Source organism: Pezoporus flaviventris, unplaced genomic scaffold (assembly GCF_033815535.1).
Source record: "Pezoporus flaviventris isolate CSIRO_AGI_PZ_B2104156 unplaced genomic scaffold, CSIRO_AGI_Pfla_v1 ptg000036l, whole genome shotgun sequence".
NCBI classification, from domain to species: Eukaryota; Metazoa; Chordata; class Aves; order Psittaciformes; family Psittacidae; genus Pezoporus; species Pezoporus flaviventris.
Window position 1 is genome coordinate 17,879,014 of NW_026892584.1, and position 20,975 is coordinate 17,899,988.

Below are 20,975 nucleotides of genomic sequence, written 5' to 3' on the forward strand. Positions count from 1 at the left end.
TGGTTTCTCTAGCAGTTCTCTGTTTCTCTGCATATCCATTAAATAGTTTGGACTGCAAGAACCCCTGTCCATTCCTGCCTTACCTTAGTATACTGCCACTTTTCAATTGGTCTTATCTGTAATGTGATTTAAAAAGTTCTGGATACCAGTGAGCCTCAATGGCTATATCATAAAACACTACAAACATGAACAATAATTTAACTTAATTGTCTGTTAGAAACTCTGAACAGTTTTCTTCATTCTCATGCTTTGCTGTTACGGGAAAAAAAAATTGTGAACCACAGTGAAGGCATGTTTAATGTAGTTTTAGTGATTCCCATGGAAAAACCTTGAATCAACACAAATTTGCTTACGATTCACTTGAAATATTTGCAAACATGGATGTCCAAGTTCTATGTTGCTGTCAGGTGTGAAACCAATGTGTTTTATAGAAATTGAAATTTGCATGGATTTACATCTTAAGACTCGCTATTTCAAACAAGGCCTTCAAACCATAACTCACTGTTCTACAACACAGAGTGAAAAACATTTGGATAGAAAAGGTAAATAAAAGGAATTACTGCTAAAAAATACATTTGGAAAGCACCAGTTTAAAACCTTGCATAGCCTCTGTTCCAAAATCCTACAGTCTATCAGAGCTGGTGCTCCAATACTATGAATTAAATTAGCAGAAAAAAAGTTACAAGTGGCTAACTGATTATTCAGTCAATAACTTTGCATGGCTGGATATTTTTATTCCTTGATGTTTTCAGTTTAACCAGTTTCAGTTTTTATAGTTGGTCAATTCTCTGGGGAAAAAAACTGCCAGAGTTTGATGCCATTCTTTCCACACTGACTTTAATGAGTACAGATTCACCCTGCTTTAATTAACTGGCCAGTCTGGATATTTGCAAACATGTTTATTAGAAGGAAATACTTTATAATATTCTAAGACAACCTCACAGTATTTCACATACATAATAATTTATGCTAATATGTGCTAAACATTGGGGGTTACAAACATGATTGCTAATACACAGCACTTGCCTAAATATGCATAAATAACATTATGTCCTCATAAATCATAACCACGTGAATTTAGTAACTTTGCTTACAGAACTGCTCTTTGGCTGGCCCTAAAGCATTTCCTAAATCTCAGGTGGACTCAACCAGCAAAATATGGAGATGAAATGTGGTAGAATTCCTCCTCTCCCATCCACATGACTCACATACACAATCATCAGATTTTGGGGTTAAGATTTAGTGAATTAAGAATGCGGATTGCATTTGTGCAATTCTGATTTGGATGCAGATACTGCTTATACTCTGAAATGCTTAGAAGATTTTGCTTTGTGTTTGCCTGTAGAAAATCTCTTTCTTTGTCATTCCAGTAGTAATATTTAGCTTTTATTTATTCAGTCCAAAATGTGACTTTTCTTGCTGCTAAGAAGCTGGATTTTATTTTCCCAGTGAAGAGCAACCCTGTTTAGATAAGAGCACAGACTTAGAACAGAAGGGATTCTCTTTGCAGCAGTGATTCTGTGGCACTGTCCAGTGGCAGTACCATGGTGTCACAATAATTTATTATATGCAGAAGAGAGCGGTATGAATCTGACTTGTTTAAGTGCTTCAGTGGCCTTATTTCACAGACAAAATGTGGAACAGGGCACAACAACTGCAAAGGGCCCTACAAACCCCTGGTTACACAATTCACCAAACACATTTTCTGAAAATCCTGAATGGACATGAGAAGAGACAGAAAGATGGGGCTCTGATGGCAACACCTCTCCAGTGGGAACCAGACAAATTCTTTCCTCTTCTTAAGGCATATTTGAGCTTGTCTCCCTCAAACCTCTATTTGTACACTTTCTTATCTAAAATGAGAAATGGAGCACCAATTCAAGGCTCAATCATTTATCTGAATAGCATGAACCAAAATTTACATTTTAATTAAATATTAATTGTTCTCAAGTAAACAATATTAAAATATAGTATTATTTTGTTGTTCGTCTATGTCCAGCTGCAAGGTTGTTTCATTATTTATTGGTTTTGGTTGGGTTTTTTGTTTTTTTGTCTTTTTTTTTTGTGAACCTGCTTATCTGTTGTGGAATATTAGCAATATCACACTTAAGTTAAACTATCCCCGAAAATACAATAATGCTCTATTACATGCAAAGTACAATTTTATACAAGAAATACATATTCTGTGTTTGCTTGGGTTTTTTTTATACTCTGCAGTCCTAAAGCTTTTTTTTTTTAATCATGGAATCACAGAATAGATAGCATTGGAAAGGACCTGCAAAAGCATCAAAAGATCTAAGACGCAACACTGAGAATTACCATACTACCTTTACATCAAGTGCATTACAGCAGTGCCTGTAGGCCTGGGACCAGTGGTGTTTAGATACAGTAAAAACACTGAATAGTCTGTGACTTGAGGAGTTTATGGTTTAACACCATAGACTGACTTTAAATAATCAGCTGTGGCTCCCTAACAGACATGACCAATGCAAGGCCCAGAGGAGCAGTGGTAGCTGTAAGATTTATTGGCAGTACAGGGAAAAACTATCTTTCCATACAGCTGAAAAGCATACCTCCTTTGTAAACCATCATCCCACAGTCTGAGGGAGTGATGACACCATTTTACCCACCCTTTCTATTCTTCAAGTAGTCTGAGGAACAAACGCACTGCCATGAAGCGTAATGCCTTTGCATACTGCTCCCATTCCCCATCCCGGGTGGGGGGGCAGGGAGGGTTTCTCCCCATCGATGCTCTCTGGGGAAGAACTATAATAGACCTACAATATAGATTTTATGACTCTAACCCCAGGCAGCATTGAATGGCCAGAAATTATACAATTGCAAAGTATATTTTATATCTGTAGAAAAGAAGATAATTTCATTTCCCATGAAAGCGTGAGGGACCAGTGCTTGGCTCTTCATAGTAGGTAAGCACAGCTGTAGCTTTTCCATGACAGCTAGAAAAGCTGCACTGGGCCATGTAGAACTGGCTGTCTACCCTCCTCGGGATTTATATTATTTTATTTTTATGCTTGTTTGCAATTAACTGTAATAAAACAAAATTTTGCTTTTGCATAGCTAAGCCTCAGAAGAGGGGGGGGAAGAGGGGGGAATATGTGAATGATTTCTCATCCATGCCAAACACGTTCTCCCTTTAAAGTATAAAAAAGAAGAAAGAAGAAAAAAGGCAGTATTCTTTTTTCTAAACAGCCTTATAGCACCATTAAGAACACCTTTGTTCACCATGTGTAGAGAAGAGAATGGTGCTATATGACGATTACCTTTATAACAGGCCTGGTAACCACTCTGCATACGTGTTACGGCTGTGCTATGCCTCCCTCTGACTGTGTGCGCAGATGAGGAGAGAAAGAAAAGTGCACATGAGGAAATAAATGCCTGTAGGATGAAGGTTTTTTTAATTTTACTCAGGTGAAGTCATCCTGTTGATATCAACAGCACAAACCAGATGAGTAAAGTTCAGCACGTGCACTAGTGTTTGAGAATTACAGCCTTCATTTGTGATTCAAAGCCCAAGCCTGCTGCTGCTGAATCAATAGAAGAGTTTTTCCATTAGCTACAGTGGTGTAGGACTTGGCCTCTACTGAAGACACTTTACTGACATTAAAAAGCACTTTTTTTTTGTAGCACAGACATGTCAAGAGAAAAACGGACAACATTTGCTCCCTAGCTTTTGGATGCATTTATAGTTTTACTGTAGGCAAGAGTTATCTAAATGGGTTATCATGCCTAAATGAACTAGATTTCTAGGAAAATTCTATATGTAAGATATATACATATTGTCTGACTGAAATGTAGAGTAAAAACCCAGCATTTAATTGCCATACCTTTACAGTTAATTAGAACTAATTAAAGAGTTCATAGCAGGAGCATGCGTTTTAAAAATCACTGCTTTGGTCTCTGAAGGTATCATAAAATGTACTTTCATCATGTGCACGACATCTACAAATTCTGATTGGCATTTCCTCCTTCCTTTAAAAGGGAGTCTGGCTCAGTTTGCAGCAAATATGACAATAGGCTGTGCAAATGTACATCTGAAACACAGCTCTTTCGGGGTTAAGCATTCAAGCTTATATGAGAGATCATCAGTTTCAGGTCAAAGTGCTGTTCTTAAATGATCAGTGCAGAACAGGAAAAAAAAAGGCATTGAAGTGACCTTGCTGAGGGTCTAAAACTGTGCTAAAACCTTTTCTGCATGATTAAGTGAGCAGAATCTTAGATTAGCTAAAAGCAGTGCAGAAACATAATGAGTTCACTTATTTTGGAGCATTTAATAACAGTTATAGACAGTTATGTGATCAGGCGGAGTTATGACTTATTCATTCTTTCATTGCTATTAAAATTACTGCATTTGAGGTTTTTAAAGTCATTGAAATAAAAAAGTCTGATTTATGTTAGGAGAATTTAGCTTGCCCTTTGGTCTCTCCATTTTTAAATGATATAATTAGACTTTTTAAAGACCATTCTAAAAGCATTATTAGCATTTTCTATAGCTGAAAGTAAATGCATGTTTTGTGGGTAGTTTAATTTTAAAAAGGATAATAATAATACCTGATTCAGACAGCAATAGATTGTGACAAAAAGAAGCATTGCATAAAATTGTCTTAAAGGTGACTCTGTGCATTTGGATGTATGTATACACACTGAGATACACACACACAAACACGTGCATAAATGGAAGAGTACATTTAGTGTTCAAATAAAGATATTCCCTTCACCCGTTTGGGAAATGAAGGCAAGAAGACAACCAAGTTCCATAGGACATATTAGCTCCTGACCTTTAACATATTACCTCACAAATTACAAAGCCATCCATCAGTCTCAAGGGAGGAAAAAGTGCTTTGATCAAAACAAAGGGACTTGCAGGTGTTTTAAATTAACAGTAAGCAATAATCATTAAAAATCACTGGGATGAGTATGTTAGTGTCGTGAATGTATGCGCATTTTAATATAAACTCCATTCCTAAGTCTTAGAATACACATTACTTTCAAGCTAAATTTGTATATTAATTATTAATCACTACAAGCACGTCCAGTGTTGTCATTGGCAAGAATACACATTTTAGATACCTGATTTTAAGCTTACAGACAACATTCACTATAGAGACACACAGCTGAATACTTTCACACAAGACTCTATGCATCTTGCTGCAAAGGCCAAACAGGTAAACCAAAATACTTTCACATTTAAATAACAGGCTTTTCCTACATTGTTTTGGCTTAGAAAATAAAATTTCCCATAAGATTAAGAAATTCTGCTTTTAGTTGAATCCCAAGGGAACATATCTTTGCTTACAAAAATCACTCTTACAACAGCTTCCTTAACTGAAAGCTTTTTTTTGTGTGTGTGTGTCTTGTATGTTTATTCAGTAGACAGTTTGGGTTGCTCATTTTGCTGCTCAGAATGCAGTGTGCTTTCCTATTAAAACATTATTAAAACTAAATCAGAAAGAAGCTTATTTAATAGTCATTTCATGCACATGACTGATGGGAATACATAAATTATCAAACTAATATCTGATTAAAACTTGATTAACATGCTAATAAATTATGCTAGAAATGTTGGGGTTTTTTAATTTCCCCACTTTTACTTAAACTTCCTAATTGACACTTCAATTATTTTGTTCTCTGAAATTTTGCCTTCCTTATGAATAACAGCTGAGATAAATTATTTCTTTGCCCGAAGTTGATATGAAAAGTGATCAATTATAATTATTAAAGCTTTCTAGTAATCTGTTAATTATTATGAAAAAAGTCACCTCATTTTTTTCTTTTAAATGTAGACCCTTATAGTTACAGTTGACAAAGGGCTGGAAGGTGCTCTGGAAGCCTATCCCTGTTATCAGTGCACAGGGCAGATGCAGTGCAGAGGGCTGCAAGATGGAATGTCCTCATGCTTTGCTCAGTGACTAACTTTGGTCCACCAGCCTCACTGCTTAGGGAGATGACAGAGTGGTCTGTATCTGCCTCATGTGCTGCTACTGCCTGTATGGAAAAATACATCCATGAATCTTGTAATACAGACTCCTGCCCACTAGAGACTGATCTCAGCCCAATAAAGCGTGTAACTCGGGACCCTCACAGTTTAGACTTGAACTATGGTCAGAAAGGTGAGAGGCCAAGGCTTCATCCACTAAGCCATTTACCCTTTTCCTTTGTAAGGAAGATTGATTTTAAAAAAGCTATTAACCTTCAGCGATTTATCTTATCAGATCATCTTCATTTTGTTCTGCTTATAATAGGGCTGTATTATATAGTTTAATTCTTCACTTAATTCAGCTAGACTATCTAAAAAAGAAATGCACTGGGGCAAGGAGAGAGAACCCACAAGAGAAAAGGGAGAGAGAAAAATTATCAAAAACTTTGCAATGAAAATATTATTGGAAAACAAAAGAAACTGCAAAAGTTATCACATGCCTTGGAGACATAGCAATGAGAGAAGTAAGTGTGTGTACACTGGTTGGACAAAAACTTTCAATATTTCATAATGAAGGTATGGCATAACATGCTTGCATAAGCCTCACCTGAGGCATAAGCCTCACCTGAGACAAAATGAGAGCATGCTTTTCACTTCTTGAGTTGATGACTCACAGTAGCATCAAGACAACCCATATTCATTCACTTGTATATACTGAAATAGAGATGCTCCCTCGAACGAAAAGAGCAGCTCCAAAGAAATCTGGACTTGAAATACACGTGCTGACTTTCAGAGAAATGCCTCGAAGAAGTAAGCAAAACAGTGGAGAGTTTTGACAACAATGCATGTAACTAATTTTCTTTCAGTTGAAGCAAGCACGGGTTGCTTGCTAGTAACTACACTATTTCTGGTTTCATGATTGATTTGGAGAAGGAAAAAAGTCACGCTTTACGAAAAATGTCATTGCATTAATGACTAATTCATCTGGCTGAACCTTTTGGCAGGTACCAATTTAAGTTCTGCTGGAATATGTAACACTAAAAGCAGTTCTATGCATTTCAGCTGGAATTGAATACTGAGATCACACATTAAAGGCTCAAACTTATCCTGAAACCTAGGTTCCACTGACTTTCAATGAGACTTGGATTTTAAGTCCCTTAGGTTCATCTGTAGAAACATGCATTTCTCTTTGTGTGTTTATAAAATGCAAAGCATGGACCAAATCCTCAAAATAAGAACAAAAAAGATCTCTGTTATCTTCAATGGGCTTTGGACCACACAAAATTTTTTACTTCTTTTTCAAGCAGCTCTGAATGATGTCAATGGCTGTCTTTGCCAGAGCAAGGACTGCAAGATACTTACAATATCTCAGCATTGAACAAACCATGTAATAACAAAAGTTTTAGTTTTGCCTGTGCTTATTTAACCATCCTGAGCTAAAAGCTCTTTTATTTCAAGATCATATGAATAAGACGGCATTTGGGCAACTGAATAAAGCTTGAAAACGGTAATAGTAAAAGTTACTATGAGAGCCCTACTAGGATACTGAAGGGTCAATAAACTACTCCTCAGCAAATCCCCAGCAAGTGTTTCTTTGTCGACAGAAGACAGGGTACAGGTAAGCAAACTCAGAAAGCAAAATGCAGTGAAAGTGTGCTGCAATATAGTTCAACTTTTTTTCTTTACAAATGAAACCAATGATAAAGTAACTCTTCAGGAACTGGTTATAAATCCTCTTCATACATATTTAACAGCATACAGTGAATAGGATTAGTAATATCTTTTGTCTAATTTGTCAATCCAGTTCTTGGTTCCCCACAGTGCTTCAGTCAAATACAAAGACAGTCTCAGTTACTTTTCCACAGATTAAGTAGCTCTTGAATTGATATTTGCTGTATGGCTTGGGACTTTGACTGGTAAACACTGTGACTGATGCTGAAGGCCAAAAAAAGCCAGCACTGAGGAATTAAAGCAATAGACTTTTGGTTGACACAAAGGGCAAATCCTCTCTCCCCATCTTGCTGTAAAACTAGAATCGTCCTCTTAACAGGAAAGATACCTAAAGGTATTAGTATAACAATCAGTGATTGTTTTAATTTCTTCTTTCTTTTAATTGGCCTAATTTATTTTGACATGTAAAGCTGAATTTTGTGGCATTTCAAAATGGGAAAATACAGAGGCCTATGGTCAGCTGTGCACACTCATGCTGTTTCTGAGCCCCCTTTAAAGGTAGTTGGGGGGCATGAACTGTGGAATTAACTGGTGGCAAATTTTATCAGAAGCCTTACACAGCTTGGTGTCACTGACACACTTGCTGAGGGTGCACTCAATCCCACTGTCCCTGTCACCACCAAAGATGTTAAACAATGCTGATCCCAATACTGATCCCTGAGGAATACCACTTGTCACTGATCTCCTCTTGGACATCAAGCTGTTGACTGCAACTCTCTAAGTGCAACCACCAGCTAATTCCTTCTCCACCTAGTGGTCCATCCATCCAATTCATGCCTCTCCATTTTAGAGACAAGGATATCAGGGGGAACAGTGTCAAATGCTTTGCACAAATCCAGTTAGATTACACCAGTCACTCTTCCCTTATCCTCCCAGACTGTAACCCTGTAGTAGGCCAACAAATTTGCCAGGCATGATTTGCCCATAGTGAATCAATTTTGGCTATCACCAATAACCAATTCATTTTTCATGTGCCTTAGAATACTTTCCGGGAGGATTCGATCCATGATCTTATCATGCACTGAAGTGAGACTGATGAGCCTGTAGTTCCTCAGGTCTTCTTTTTTTTTTTCCTTTTTAAAAATTTTCACTGATTTGGAAAAATTTTTTTAGAGAAGGATTTGTTGTGCTTCCTTCTGCTCTGAGAACCAAGACTACCACAGCAGCTGTGAGGTAGCCAAAAGGCAGTTACCTAAACCCTTATGTACATAAGTTTTACGCATTTATTTATGGAAATCCTGATTACAATAAGCAAATCCTTATTTTTATGGGGAAAAAAAAAGAAAAAAAGAAATGCACACAGCAGCAGACACGTAAAGTGACCTATGCCTGAATGATTCAAAACAAATGGCTAAAGGACAAAATAAAAGAAGTTGTTTGGCAAAATTTTTAAGCCATATGCAGAAGGTGAACTCCCAAAGAACAAAAAAACTCCTCACAACAGAAACCAAAGAAACGGTATCATTAAAACTACTTAACCTGCAGTGGTCTTGCCAGGGATGTCACCCATAGGTACTGATTAGGCTGTGACAAACAAGGTTGTCTTTAGTTTCACATTCTGCTACCAACAATGTCTATTTGCTTTAACTGTGGAGAGGCAGACACCCTTCCTCATGACAGGGCAGTAATACCTCTCTTAATTTAACATGCCTGAAGACAAATCTTCAGGCTAACACTAACCTTTGGTACCTTTACAGCAACTACACTTTCACTGACTATAAATAAGTAGGAAAAAGGAGATAGTGGGGACAAAAAACCTTCAGGATACTTCCACAGGAAACACAGAAATAAGCTCATTGTCCAGCCAGTACTTAATGGTGACTTGACTTTGTAGCTGCTTTCTTGCTCTCCAGTCTTTCAATTTTATGGCGTGCAAAACCAGTCTGAAAGTCTTCGTTTTCTCTTTCTAACATATTTTTTTCTGCATGTCTCTTACCAGCAAAGAAATGCAATCTAACTTCTTGATTTTATGAGGGCATCTTAACTGAGCCTATGAGATGTGATAGCTCCACTGAAGCATGGTAAGATTTAACAAATGATCAGTACTTACATATCTACACGGTATTTGCAACAATATACTGCTTTTTCAGTATGAATTTAAACCTCTTTTCTGAGCTCTAAAGATGGACCACGTAACAGAGCATCCAGGCAAACCCCTCTTTCAATCCTTTTTAGTATGAAAAATCCTCTAAAGACTGAGTTCCCTCTTGAATTAACAGGGATTCACAGATTCTTCTCTCTTAACAGGCTTTGGTCTTTCCAACCTAACCTATGTTTTTCACCAACCTTCTGTGTTCAAAATAAATACTTAGCAGCCCTAGCCTAGTGAAGGGAGAGGGGGAAAGCAAAGCCTAGGAAAGAGTAACTCTTACTTTCTTATCTGATTTTGCACTTAGTGCAAACCAGTGGCAAGACTTCCAAAGAGAGAAAGCACTAATTCTCTTCACAGGCCAGCAACAAAACCTATTTATTCCATTTTACCATTAAGGAGGCATGCAAAAGGATAGATACAGATAGGTGAAGCAGGGAAGTTGATTTGCAACCCACAGAAACACTGCAGAATAAGCTCAAATAACTGCAAAATGGACTTTTACTTTCTAAGTGTCATTTGGAATTCTGTTACTCTCTTCAGAAAGTAATGAATTCCTCTGTCCTTCCCCTGTTCTTCAGAATTCCTCTGCTGATCTAGGTACACTTCTAGACTTCTTCAATACAGCACATGCATTGGTACTCTTCTTATTACTTGTAAAATTACTGAGCACAATAAAATTTACTTAGTCAATGGATTTAAGTGTGGGAATACAAAACTAGTGGTATTTGTTTTCCACTATAATTCCCTTCAAAAATCTAATTCCATTCAGCAAGTTTACTAAACATCTTCTGTGGCCAAAGTTTGTTAATTATTTAAATATCGTATGACATATCTTCATGACTGCTGCAAGTGAACAAGACTTGTGCGAGTGCTTTGAGCAATGTAGCACATTAGATATCACAGTGCACCACTACACAGCACCAATAGCCCACTTCCCAAAACCAAAATGGCATCTTTAATGTAGCACTGCTCTCAGGTTAATCAATCCTCTCCATCACTGTACTACTCCAGGTGCAAAACTGTGCTCAAATGTCTAGATTTCTCAGTCCTGGAGCTGACATGGTCTGTGGGAGCTTAGCAGTCACAGGATAATGCCTTGCTGAGTTGAGCAGTTTGGATGACTGCAAACAAATTAGACTTGAAGTGTACAGGGGAGCAGGGAAAACGGAAAGAAGACAGGACAGGAGTGAAAGTCCCCAAAGATGAAAAATAGAAGAAAATGTAAAAAAAAAAGGAAATGTCAACCTAAGAGGAGAGAGAACGAAGAGAACGAAGATGACCTCAGCAGTATCAGGATACATCAGCTTTGTTTCAACAGGGAAAACTGTAGCACACAGGGCACAATTCTCCCTGTTTCTGTGCCTGTTCCACCGGAGGCCCCATATAGAATCATAGAATCATAGAATAGTTAGGGTTGGAAAGGACCTTAACATCATCTAGTTCCCACCCCCTGCCATGGGCAGGGGCATCTCACACTAAACCATGACACCCAAAGCTTCGTCCAACCTGGCCTTGAACACCACCAGGGATGGAGCATTCACAACTTCCCTGGGCAATCTGTTCCAGTGTCTCACCACCCTAACAGTAAATAACTTCCTCCTTATATTCAATGTAAACTTCCCCTGTTTAAGTTTTAATCCGTTACTCCTGGTCCTGTCACTACAGTCCCTAATGAAGAGTCCCTCCCCAGCATCCCTATAGGCCCCCTTCAGATACTGGAAGGCTGCTATGAGGTCTCCATTCAACCTTCTCTTCTCCAGGCTGAACAGCCCCAACTTCCTCAGCCTATCTTCATACGGGAGGTGCTCCAGTCCCCTGATCATCCTGGCCCTCCTCTGGACTTGTTCCCACAGTTCCATGTCCTTTTTATGTTGAGGACACCAGAACTGCACGCGATACTCCAACTGTGGTCTCACGAGAGCAGAGTAGAGGGGCAGGATCACCTCCTTTGACCTGCTGGTCACGCTCCTGTTGATGCAGTCCAGGATACAGCTAGCTTTCTGGGCTGCAAGCGCACACTGCTGGCTCATGCTCATTTTCTCATTGACCAAAGAACTCATCATTTTCTGTGGCTCCACTTCCTCTCTCTTCCATTCTGTTCCTCCTCTTTTTTAGTTGTAAGATTTTGGGACTGGGATTTGTATATTAAAAGTGACTTGCAGAATACTTGGCCCCACTATGCTGTGTCTATATAGTATCATGAATAAAATATATTAAATACATCAAAACCTATAAAAATAATCCAACACTTCTTTGAATAAAAATGTTCTAAAACAACCATAAGTGACATTTTACTGTACTCAGTAAATGATGGGTTGAGCCAACAAAAGAGCTAAGAATACTCTTTTTTTCAAATTTTACGTACTTGATAACATAAAAGAATAAAGTTCTCATTGCTAGGATATGTTTAATGTTAGAAGTTCATACTGAGACAGTGTAAGTAGAATTTTAAATGCGTGTATCACAATTACAAAAAAACTTGTGCTACATAATTTTTTTTAAGACTTACTGAAGAAATAGCTTAGAATGGGTAACAATCCTTAAAATGTCTCACATAGTACATGCGGGGCTAGCATTTCCTCACACAATATTTCCTGCCCTTTCACACCAAGGACAGAATGGCACGGAAGAAAAGCAGAGGGATGTGAGGACTGATTAGCAATCCAGACACTGCTTCTGCCAATCAGCCACAAAAAGAGAGTCCAGTCAGGGAGCTTGGCATTCCCTGAGCCCATCAGCTGATCCGACTTCTTTACTGTCTGGAGAAGAAGCCATGCTTTCTGTCCACCTGCCTGATAACCATAATTATGAAAGTCTTTGCATGCCCAGATACTAATTTTAGCCCAGTATTGATGAATTACTGGATTTGCTATTTTAACAAGCCAGCTAATCATACTACTGATTGTATTTGTTACTGTACTGTTATTTAAATTGGTGACTATTACTGTATCCCAGAACTTGGTAGGGCTACCTTAAGCCCTTATAGTACAACACAGATAGCGCTGTATATAGGCTGTGGTTTGGTAAATGTATTCACGGTCCTATATTCTTGCTTTGAAAGTTGTGTATATTGTCAGTAGCAACAGTGGTCACATTGCAGGGAAAAAAGTGCACAGGCTTCTCTGCACAGAGCCGGTCCCACCTCAAATCTGTAAATGCTACTAATGCATTAGTCTATGCATACATGATGATTTATCATTTCCCCTTGTGAAAGAATGCATCAGTGTAACAGCACACAGATGAGTCCAGTCCAGCATACATGCAAAAACCCCACACTTACTCTCCTGCCTTTGTCACACCTTAATATACTCCGTCCCCGTATATGAACAAAGAAACTGATGAAGTCTAAACCCAATTATAATGCAGCAGCTTTGAAAGTGGAATAGAATATATTTTTCTCCACAATGAACACCCTGGATCATCTTCCCCGAAACTTTAAATTGCTTTGGTATTTTATTTGGATAACAGTAACCTTAATATAATTTGTATGACTGCATAACCTGAAGGTTAATTACCATTCACCAGAAACAAGAACAGTGCTGTCCAGACAGTTCTATAACTCTATATAGCAGTAACCTGAAGATTCACTATGTGAAAATGGTATTGCAAATGCAAGTGGTGTTGGCTTTCTCCAATTTCAAGGATATTATTTAACCTGCTTTCTAAAAGCAAATGCAATATTTTATGGGGGAAATATGATTTGTATTAATGGAAACTGGATGTAAAAATTTGAAGATGCCTTTTATTATTTTTGCAACACCTGTAAAGGCATTCAGATATATTCACTATGCTTGGAGGAGTCCAGCTCTCCATCAGAAAGTTAATTTGAATTTTTCTAAAGTAAGAGTAGAAATTAATTTAGGCCCCAACACTTACTGCTGTGTCTCAGAATACAGTTCTAAGACACTGAGGCCTTACCTATAGTCATATACAGTAATATACACACCAGAGATGGTCATGAGCTTGAGAACACACCCATACTCCTTTTTATGGTTTCAGCCCATGTCACTTTACATTCTCTCATCAATGTCTAGACACAGCTCAAGAGATACGAAAGACTAGGACTGTTACTTACAATACTGTGTTGTGTTCCTTACCCTCCAGGCTGAAAAATGGACCCAGGCTGGGATTCCACCAATAAAATCTGAGTTTTCACTGCAGAGAATCAGCATACATTGGTAAGACCAGACAAATAAGAAATTTAAATAAGAAATTTAAAAATTTCTTATTACAATTACACTAATACAATTAAACTTGTACAATTTTCTGAGTCATGTTCTTCATCAACTTCGCAATAACTAAACAACTTCCTAAACTGAACCTCCCTAAGACTACTGCCTGGTGTTACACCATCTGCCACTACTAAGAGGAGTCTGATACTGTCACATTAGTAACTCCAAGCACTCAAGAGTGTGCTAGATTGTCCCTCTTCACCAACATGCTCAGCTCCCTCTACCATTCCTAAAAGAACATTGTCCTAGGCTCCTGACCATTTTGGTAATGCTGTTCTGGACTCACCAGAGTTTCGTAGTCCAGACAGACTGTGGAGGTTATCCAGATTCACCAGATAAAGACATGGTTTACCATATTATTCCTGCCATCAGCTCCACTTTGACTGAGAATTTTAATCAAATGACTTTTCAACAACCCTTTCATGGCATGCTCATACAGCTCACAGTAGATGCAATCCAAAATTACTTCCTTGCTTTTTAGACAAGTCAATTATATAGGTTACAGTAAGAAAACCAGATGCCCACAATGTGTGTAGATCACACAAATATTCACAAGTATAAGAGAACTTTTGCTTTATAGGCAAAAAATTATAAATTCACTGCCATTTTGTCCCACTCATAGAATCATAGAATAGCTATGGTTGGAAAGGACCTTAAGGCCATCAAGTTCCAAACCTCCTACCATGGGCAGGGGCATCTCACATTAGACCATGTCACCCAAGGCTCTCTCCAACCTGACCCTGAACAGTGCCAGGGATGGAGCATTCACAACCTCCCTGGGCAACCTGTTCCAATACCTCATCACCCTTACAGTAAAGAATTTCCTCCTTATATCCAATCTAAACTTCCCCTGTTTAAGTTTTAACCCATTACCCCTTGTCCTATCACAGAGGAGTCCCTACTGAAGAGTCCCTCCCCAGCATCTCTATAGGCCCCCTTCAGATACTGGAAGGCTGCTATGAGGTCTCTACTCAGCCTTCTCTTCTCTAGGCTGAACACCCCCAACTTTCTCAGCCTATCTTCATACCGGAGGTGCTCCAGTCCCCTGATCATCCTCGTGGCCCTCCTCTGGACTTGTTCCAACAGTTCCATGCCCTTTATAAGTTGAGGACACCAGAACTGCACACAGTATACCAAGTGGGGTCTCACAAGAGCAGAGGGGCAGGATTGCCTCCTTTGACCTGCAGGTCATGCTCCTTTTGATGCAGCCCAGGATACAGTCGGCTTTCTGGGCTGTGAGCTGACACAGAAGCCAGCTCATGTTCAGTTTCTCATCAATCAACACCCCCAAGTCCTTCTCAACAGGGCTGATCTGAATCACTTCTCTGCCCAACCTGTAGCTGTGCCTGGGATTGCCCTGACTCAGGTGTAGGACCTTGAACTCGGCTTGGTTGAACTTCGTGAGGTTGGCATTGGCCCACCTCTCAAGTGTGTCAAGGTCCCTCTGGATGCCATTCCTTCCCTCCAGCGTATCAACCGAAACACATAACTTAGTGTCATCAGCAAATTAGCTGAGGGCGCACTCAAGCCTACTGTCCGTGTCACCAACAAAGATTCTGAATAGGGTCAGTCCCAACACCGACCCCTGAGAGACACCACTCACTACTAGTCTCCAATTGGACATTGAGCTGTTGACGACAAATCTTTGCATGCAGCCACCCAGCCAATTCTTTATCCACTGAGTGGTCCATCCATCAAATTTATATCTCTCCAGTTTAGAGACAAGAATGTAACACATTACATTCAGTGACAAACACTTTGCACAAGTCCAGGTAGATGATGTCAACTGCTCTGCCTTTATCCATCAATTCTGTAGCCCCATCATAGAAGGCCATCAAATTGGTCAGACAGGATTTCAGGCTCCTGATAGTCTCGAACCAGATCCTCTCCTACAGTGGCCCTAAGGTCTTCATTCTCACAGTCCCTGCTTCTGCCTTCCAAGACTTGGGCAGTGTGGTCAGAGCATTTGCCAGTGAAGACTGAGGCAAAGAAGTCACTGAGAACCTCAGTCTTCTCCAAATCCAGGGTGGCCAGTTCTCCTCAGTTTCCAGAGAGGGCCCACATTACCATAGTTTGTCTTTTTTTGTTGTTTGTTGTTTTGTTTTATACCTATAAAATCCCTTCCTATTATCTTTCACATCCCTGGCCAAACTCAATTCTAACTGGCACTTAGCTTCCTGGACAATGTTGCCATATTCATCCCAGGCTGCCTGTCCTCAGTTCCACCTTCTATAAGCTTCTTTTTTCACTCTAAGTCTTCTCAGCAGCTCCTTATCCATCCATGGAGGCCTCCTTGGCCTTCTTACCCTATTTCCTTCTAGTTGGGATGCAACACTCCTGTAGCAAGTGATCCTTGAATATCAACCAACAGTCTTGGGCCCCCCTGCTCCCTAGGTCTTTATCCCATGGAACCTTACTAAGCAGGTTCCTGAAGAGGCCAAAGTCTGCTTTCTTGAAGTCCAGGGCAGTGAGCTTGCTGCACGCTCTTCTCACTGTCATGAGGATCTCGAACTCAACCGTCTCATGATCACTACAGCCAAAGCTGCCCTGGAGCATCAGATTTCCAGCCAGCCCCTCCCTGTTGATGAGCACAAGGTCAAGCATGGCACCTCCCCTTGTCGGCTCCTCTTTTACTTGCAGAAGGAAGTTGTCTTCCACACAATCGAGGAACCTCCTAGATTGCTTAGACTGTGCTGTACTGCCCCTCCAACAGGTACCAGGATGGTCAAAGTCACCCATGAAGACAAGGGCCTGTGAGCATGAGGCTGCTCCTGTCTACAGAGTGCTTCATCCACAGAGTCGTCCTGATTGGGCGGTCTGTAACAGATCCCCACAGTAATGTCTGCCATCTAATCTGCTGCATCAGCTGGTTGCTCATTTGGTGGGTGTGTGTTTCTTCTTTAGCTCCCTGCAGAACGGTGAAGCAGTTCTGGGTGGGGACATAAAATCTTGGAAGAGGCCCCTTGCTTTTAATTGTTTTCTTCTTTTGTTGGTTTTTTTTTTTTTGGGGGGGTGGGGGGGTGGGGTGTTACTAGCTCCCAGCTTCCTGCATTAACACCCTCCTGCTTTTCTGTATACGCTATGCTGGATGCTTGTGGCCCCTGCACAGTTTGGGCCTGGAGCAAGCCAACCAGCTACCTCTCAACTTCCCTGACATCTCTTAGCCTACAGACAGTGCCCCGCAGCTCAGCCCCTGCTGCAGGAGGACCTCCACCACGGCGCACAGAATGCAGCCCTGTCCATTGTACACCGTCGCCCCAAGAGACCCCTGGAGGCATTTTCTACACTCCCAGCTCTGGGCTGCAGCCTCCCCTCCCATCGGCTGTCTGGTTCTGACGCTGCCACTGCCGGCGCAGAAAGTGCAGAAACCTCACACCAGACTCTAACCCTGTGGCCAGCGCTCCCAGAAACCCACTGCAGCGCCAGGGGTTTTACCCGCTCAGGGCGGAGCCGTCCCTCCTGGCACCGCCCCCTGTGAGTCCCCGGTCTCCTCAGCGGAGCTGACGGCTCCTGGGCAAGGCCTGGCAAGGGCTTGAGGCGCCTTCGGAGCTGAGGCTCCTGGGCGCGGGGTTTCCACTGGCTCCGGTGCTGAAGGCTCCTCTGAGGAGTTACTCACCCCGGCGAATGACCGATCTCATTTGCTTGTTTACATCTTGTTTGTGTTAGATCCTAAATTAAGTTAGATGTTAGAAGCTGGGTGGTTTTTTTTTTGTTTTGTTTTTTTGTTTTGTTGGTTGGCTTTGTTGTTTTTGGTGGGGTTTTTTTTTGTTTGTTTTGTTTTCTGCAGGTTCAGTAGCTTGCAAAAAGGGGTTTCTGATTGCTGATTTGGACCTGTAAGTGCTATTTTAGTACATTAACAGCATTGTGTAAGCATCACATAGAGTAATTATAGGGGACTGAAGGCGTGAAACAGAGGACAGAAAGCTTCCGAGGAGAGAGCCACTAACAGGTGAGAAAAGTTAGAAATTGTGAGGAAGGATAGGAGGTGTAAGGAAGTTACATGGCGCAGAAATTAAAAGTTTATGGAAAAGCACAAAGACATGGAAAATACCAAAAACTTTTGCTCTTTCTTCTGAAGCTCTGGCAAGATCACTTACTTTGAGATGGATGTAGACTGCCAACAAAACCACACCTTTTTCACAAATAGGTTTTCTACTTTTTCACATTAGCTCATTAAAAATATATGGCCATTGGACAATTCAGAAATATACTAAACATGAAATAGTGATAACACGTTGAAGTTCGCCTTTTCTTGGTCAGATGAAAGATGAGCTTCCTTGAAAAAACAAAATTGAAATCTGTAATCGAGTAAAACCTAAGTAATGTTTAGGTGCCTTAATTTCAAAGTAGGTACAAGTGTTACCCTTTAATAATGTAGAACAAGATCCTTAAAATCGCTAAGACCCTTTTAGAGAAGCATACTGTGACCCCTTTCCATAATGTGACCAGGTCCTTTTGTAAGTAATCCTAATGAAATTAAAGGAAACTAACATTGATTTAACTTTTTATCAGTACTTTAGAGGTTTTAGAGACCCATGCTATAACACCACAGCTTGATGTAGAAGAAGAAATGAGAGATCACACATCGTAAATTCTTACTGAATACTAAAGTGTACATTTGTTTAATTTGGAATGAAAATATCATGCAAAGGTTGCTGAATGCTTATTCAGTGCTAGTGCAGAAATATGGTATGTGCCTGTGTGAAAAGTGACAATTTTAAATAAATACCCTTACAAAATACTGCGCTATTCAGAGAAAACACCCTATAAAAAAAAAGTCAGAATACATTATTGGTTCTGATTTATTTGCTAACTTGCAGAGATGCTGTATTTCTAATTTTTTAAACTTCTTTTCTTGTTCCCAAAGATACAGACAAATATGTTCCTTCACACACTGTACTTTTTTTTTCCTTGATATATATGCCAAACTCAAGGACCATCCAATAAAAAGCATCCTTTGATGGCCTTTATCAAGGGTAATAAAGGTCATGAAAGGCTGTCCTTTACACAGACTGCATCTGATTTTTTTTCTAGAATATTAAGGCACATATCAATATGAGCTGTCATTCAACCTTGAGGTGTAGTTAAAATAGAAAAATGATGAGAGGTACTTAGTAGCTACTTATTTTACTAAACCAGTCTGTTTAGAACAGAGCATTAAGTTTCAGTGCAATTAAGGGTCATGTGGCGAAGTGGTATCTCTTAAACTCCATCAGTGGAAGATAATGTCAGACTAGTCACTGTGAACACAAGTTTTACTCAATTTCTCATAGCACAGAGTTCTCGTAGTTATAGACAGGTTAAAAGAACTCCACAGAAAAAATAGAATTTCATCTTTCAAGACAATAAACTCTCCCTTAGGAATCACTGCTTACAGATATTCAAAGGTTTTGTACATAACACTGCCATGTGTATCACTTAGAAACTTGCAAAAATACACTGAAAAATCTAATTAAATTACATAAACCCCACTTGTCCAGGTAAAACTCTCAAGTCTATGGAAGTAATACTATTGTTCAGGTTCAGAAAAATTGCAATAGGAATGTCTGGAAGTGACACATGATTAAGCAAAGCATGAAGAAAAAAAAATGTATTCACATTTTAACTAAAATGCAGTCAACATTTGTAACTTTCAGAATCAGTTCTTTCCTGAACAGCACTCATCACAATCTGTACAGTGTTTAGATATGGGACAGATGTGATGTGAGCTAAGAAATCTTCAAATCCACTGTTCAACATAGTACATTCCAGACACACATTACCAGCTAAGCTCAAGATACATTATTTCCCCAAAGGGTGCATAGCGCTTCCACTAAAATCTGCTTGTGATTACACACCTGGGAAGCTTCCACCTTTACCCAGTTTTGATCAGAACTGTGTTTTTTTTTATTGATAACGTACTTTTCTGGGTTCAGCTGGGTTCAACATATGATTGTTTTGCCCCCAGATCTCAAGTACTGAATACAGACCAGACTGGTTCCTTATAGATCAGAGCCTAGCAAGCTGCCCTCTGCACACTAAAGCTGGCTTTGAAACTTGGAAGAGCTGAAGATGAGACTTACTTATTAACAAGCTATCAATGGAGACCACCATCATTTTATCAGGGATCTTAGAACAGCATTCAGTAAATTTCATTGTCCCCATGCCTGAAGCTGCATTATTTACTACACTGATTGTAGTCTTAAGATCAAAACCATAAACGGCGTATGAATTGGATGATGATACCTAAATGACCCTATTTTTGAGCATATGAGCAGATACTGATCGCTCACAAGAGCTCACTTACCTAGCAAGTCACTTGAGCACCTTCCCTGTCATCAGCAAACAGCACTGCACCTTCATGACACACAACTAAAGGATGCAAACATTTATTCAAATTAGGAAGTGTTGCAGTTAGTTCTTACCTCCGTACAATGCTTTCACTAAAGGCAGGACTCTGAATGTTGTATGTATTGTTGAAGATATGATCCATTTTGACTTGTGACTTGCCAGCATTACAAACATCTCAGCATCCTATCCTATGATTGTGTTCTTCAGCTGGACATGGAGTAGATATTTGTGTACTTTATGATTTATTTTACAGTCAAATTTTCATTCAGTTGATTAATAGGTGGTGCATTCTGCCCCTAAGAGCCAGAAATGCACAGGTTCTACTCCTGGCCTTGAAACACTTACTGTAAATACATCCATTTCTCTGTATTTTAATCTCCCTTGAAGGAGTGTTAAGAAGGGTAATTAGAATTTGTAAAGTACCTTAAAAATGCACACACACAAAGAAAAGAATCTATCTAGTGAACGAAACTAGGTAATAGTAGTAATAGTGGTAATAGAGACTAACTTTTAATGTAGATATTCAGTCATCTATCACAGCCATAAACTTTACCTTAAAGAGGAAACAGAACTAGTTAAAAATACATGAAATAGATAATTAACAGGTTAAGTAAATTTAAGTCAACAGAGTGATGCAATCACAAATTAAGGAACA